Source organism: Chiloscyllium plagiosum, chromosome 41 (genome assembly GCF_004010195.1).
Source record: "Chiloscyllium plagiosum isolate BGI_BamShark_2017 chromosome 41, ASM401019v2, whole genome shotgun sequence".
In the NCBI taxonomy this organism is placed as follows: domain Eukaryota; kingdom Metazoa; phylum Chordata; class Chondrichthyes; order Orectolobiformes; family Hemiscylliidae; genus Chiloscyllium; species Chiloscyllium plagiosum.
Genome location: NC_057750.1, coordinates 16,584,033 through 16,588,595, shown reverse-complemented (window position 1 = coordinate 16,588,595; position 4,563 = coordinate 16,584,033).

Here is a 4,563-nt window from a genome sequence, read left to right as displayed (position 1 = left end):
GAACTAGAGAGCATAGGTTTAGGGTGAGAGGGGAAAGATATAAAAGAGACCTAAGGGGCAACTTTTTCACGCAGAGGGTGGTACGTGTATGGAATGAGCTGCCAGAGGATGTGGTGGAGGCTGGGTACAATTGCAACATTTAAGAGGCATTTGGATGGGTATATAAATAGGAAGGGTTTGGAGGGATATAGGCTGGGTGCTGGCTGGTGGGACTAGATTGGGTTGGGATATCTGGTCGGCATGGACGGGTTGGACCTAAGGGTCTGTTTCCATGCTGTACATCTCTATGGCTCTATGACTATATTGACAAATTCTTCTAACAGTGCTTCTGTTTGAGGCCAAATATCCCATGAATCAACACAAATGCTGAGACATATTATTATGTGACTGCATCACCAAATAAAGGAGTTAGTGAAAATGAAAAATAGCCCTTCAAAATCAACAAAAAATGCTCTCCAGCAGCCCTCCAAAATACTTTGTCCCTCCAAAGGGAGGAGGGGGAGTAAACACAGGAAATTGAGGTTAAGATCATAAATCAGATCAGTCATGATTTTATCATACCAAAACATCGACTTCTCCACCTCCTGATGCTGCTTGGCTTGCTGTGTTCTTCTAGCCTCCTGTTAATCCCACCATGACAACTGGTGGAGTATATTTCTGATTAATGAATCCAATTCATTGTTAAATCTAGAATTGAAAGCCAGTCTTATTAATGGTGATCGTGAAGCTATCATTGATTGCTGTACAAACTTGTTTGGTTCACTAATGCCCTTTTAGAGAAGGAAATCTACCATCCTTACCTGGCCTAGCCTATGTGTGACTCCAGACCCACAACATTTTAACTGCCCTCTGAAATGGCTTCAAAAGAGACTTAGATGCACCAAACTACTTCAGAAACCTCAAAAAGCAATGCTTTTTTGGGGAGACAAAGTTCCAGATTTTTTTATTGCTTTGTGTGAAGCAACAGTTTCCAGTGCTGTTTCTAAATAGCCTGGCTTTTATTATAAGGTTATGCCCCATTGATCTAGGCTGACAAACAGCATTGTGGGCTGCGATGAGTTGAGACAGGCTGCTTACTACCTCCATCTCCAGGGCAACTATTACGGATGGGCAATTAATGGTGGCCTTGTCAGCAAGGCCCACATCCCAAGAGAGAATTAAAAATGGGATCTGCTGGTTAGAATCTATACGAGGATTGAGATGAAGGTTAAATATTTGCTGGGTCAATGAACCAATTGAGTTCAATGCACAGAGGTTGGACGCCAATGTGTTATTGGGAAGGAACTAATGCAATAAAGCAGTTGCAAAAACAGTGTTCAATTGATATTTAAAAGTATCATCTAAAGAGGCTAGAAATCTGAAATTATAATCAAATCAAATGCTCACACTTGTGTGCCTTTGTTTGTTTGAATGAATCCTGCTCTAGCAGTGTCTGTAAGGGCCCACATGGCTCTGATGGACTGGGAATGCAGTCACCCTTTGACCTGCACCAGCGAATATTGACACAGTGGCTCATGACCTCAGGGTGTTTGTTTACTCAATCATCTGGCCTGTTCACAGCAGGTTCAAAGCTCCACTGCTGTTTATAGAAGACTGTCACCAGTTGCGATTTACTAGTGTACATTTCAACAGCTCAAAGTGGCCAATTTATGGTTCCTAATCCTTGGGGAGGATGGTATGGGAGTAATGTGCTGGAGGCTACCTGTGAGCTCTTTGCTGTATATCATTGGATCGGGAGCAAATCCACATGCTTCCTCATCTTACTACTGCCACTCACTCCCACAAAGCTCTACTGAAGTGCTGTTGTCATCAGTTGAACATATTCTCCTATGTTTGTTTACTTCACGACCCCAGCTTCCAACCCCACAAACTGCTGAAGAAGTAAGAAAAGATTGACAGCGGCTTGTTGAAGCTGCTGAGACATAACAGCTAGGTCACTGCACGTGGAAATGTGCCATACCATAGAATTGTACAGCACAGAAAGAGGCCATTCTGCCCATTCTAACCTCTGCTTGCTCATTCAGAGTAGTCTGATTAGTTCCATTCACTCCTTTGTTTACCCCATTGGGCTACCAAATGTTTCCGTTTCACTTTTATACAGCTCTCTTTCGAAAGCAATGAATCAGCTTTCTCTGCCCATTCAAGCAGCACAATCCAGATTATCATAACTTTCTACTTAAAAGAAACATTCCCTCATCTCCTCCAGTCTAATTGCGCTGCCAAATGTCACCAAAGTCCTGTGGTTACTGACCCTCTGGTTGGTGGAAATGGTTTCTTTTTATTTACCCTTCATGATTTTGAATGCTAAATCTTCCATTAAACTTCTCTGCCTGACCAACCTTAGCTTTTCCATGTTCACCCACCTAATCCAGAAGCACTTCAAATCCAGGAATTGACACCTGACCCATCACCATTTTCTTGGGGCTGAAAGCATCCAACTTGGCTTGTGTCAACAACACAGATAATGAGGGGGAAGGACAAGGCTGCATCCAGGAGCATTTGTCTCGTTTGTTTTGCATTTTCCAAACTCTTCCACTGTGCTTCACACAATGAGATCAATCAGCTAACATTCTCTGAAAGTGGTTTGTAATGAGAATGAAGATGAACGGTAATTTAAATCACTGATCACCTCCCAACTCCCTCAACTAGATATATAAATGAGGTTTGTATTCCATTCAGTTAGAAAATTAAGGAGTCTAATCAAGTTAGTCACATTGCTGAAGATGATTAAATGAAGCGATGAAGAGAAAGAGTAGAGAGACGTTATCTCTCTGAGAAGTGAGAGAGTCCAGGTTAAGGTCACATAACCTTAAAATGAAAGCAGGCTTTTTAGGAATGACATTGGGAAGTGCTTCCCAAAAGGAAGTGGAAATATGGAATACTGTCCCTTAAAATATATTCCAGAATTGGGTCAATTGAAAATATCAGGCATGATTGACAGGTTTATATTAGATCAAGATATTATGAATTACAAAAACAAGGTGGATAAAAGGCTAAGTGACACAGAGCAGCCATTACCCTCTGTCCATCATATGATTGGGAGTAGGGATGTTTTCTGATGATTTTGTCACCATCCGCACTTCATCAGATCGATAATGAAGCAGTCAACATCCAAATACAGCAAGATCTGGACAATAACCGTGTATGACCTGATAAGTGGCAACTAACATTCACGCCACACAAATGTCAGGCAATGACTTTCTCCAACCAGAGATAATCTAACCATCATCCTTTGACATTCAAGAAGCAAGAATATTCTCCTTGGGTCTTGGTTAATGTTCATCTGTCAATTAACATGATCTGGTTGCAATAACTGTTATGACTATAATCCAGGTGAGGTTCCTCCAATTATTATGGTTTGAAATAGGTAGCCCAAATCATAAACTGACTCTCCTTCAATTGGTCACAACAATGTTAATTAGATTTAAATTTAGATTTAGCTTTTTATTATCATGTGTACTCAAGTACAGAAGTCAGGAGTACAGTGGAGGTGTATAACATCGCCACACATCGTACCATCGCCACCAAAGTACTTAGTTACAAAACCTTGGTACAAAATCAGCAAGAAACTAGGTTAAAACGAGGAATTAAGGGCTACGGGGAGAATGCAGGTAAGTGGAGTTGAAATGCCCATCAGCCATGATTGGACTCGATGGGCCGAATGGCCTTACTTCTGCTCCTATGTCTTATGGTCTTATGGTCTTAAAACGTTAAGCACTACAGACCATGATAAAATAAGAAGAAAAATAAAGAAATAAGGTAATAGTTAACATTAAGGTCTTTCTTAATATAAATTAGAGAAATAAAGGAATGCAGTACATTTTTCTTGAATGCTTAGCCATGCTGGGGCCCAATTTCTTCTGCATATCTTGCTCTCTGGGAGACCTCAGCTGCATGTTCTCGACACCACCACAGATACGAGGGGGGCCTCACTCATTGCTTGCTCTTCCCACACTGGGTCACAATGCCATCACTACTACTGCTGCTGTCTACGATCACCAACTGCCTCCGCAACATGACCAGGCAGGAACCACTTGCAGCCTCTGATCGCTGGGTGCATGCTGAGCCCTGCTCTCACTGTTGACCACCTCAGATGCCTGGCTGAGAGATCGTCATGAACCGCCGAGACACCATCATGGACCGCTGAAAGACTCCCACTCCAGGCCGAAAGACCGCCACGGGCTTCTGAGAGACCAGACTGAGAGACCAGACTGAGAGACCAGACTGCCATGGACCGGGCTGAAAGACTCCCATATTGGGCTGGGAGGCCGCCATGCTGGGTCTGTGCTGAGGCCAGAAGTTCAGGACATTGCCGAGAAGAAACACAAAGAAAGAAAAAAAGAGAAAGAAATGGCTGAAGTGTCCTACTCTGCCACCATCTTAAAAAAACTATTTTTTAAAAAATTTAAAAATAAGATCCCTTTTTTGAGGATGACTTTCTCTCTGAATAAATGAATTTATGTTTTAAAAGAAGCCAATTTAACTAGGCATTCTTGAGTTAATAAATGAGAATAATGCAATACATATTTGCAAAATGTAGGAATAAGTGAGTACAAAAGAAGA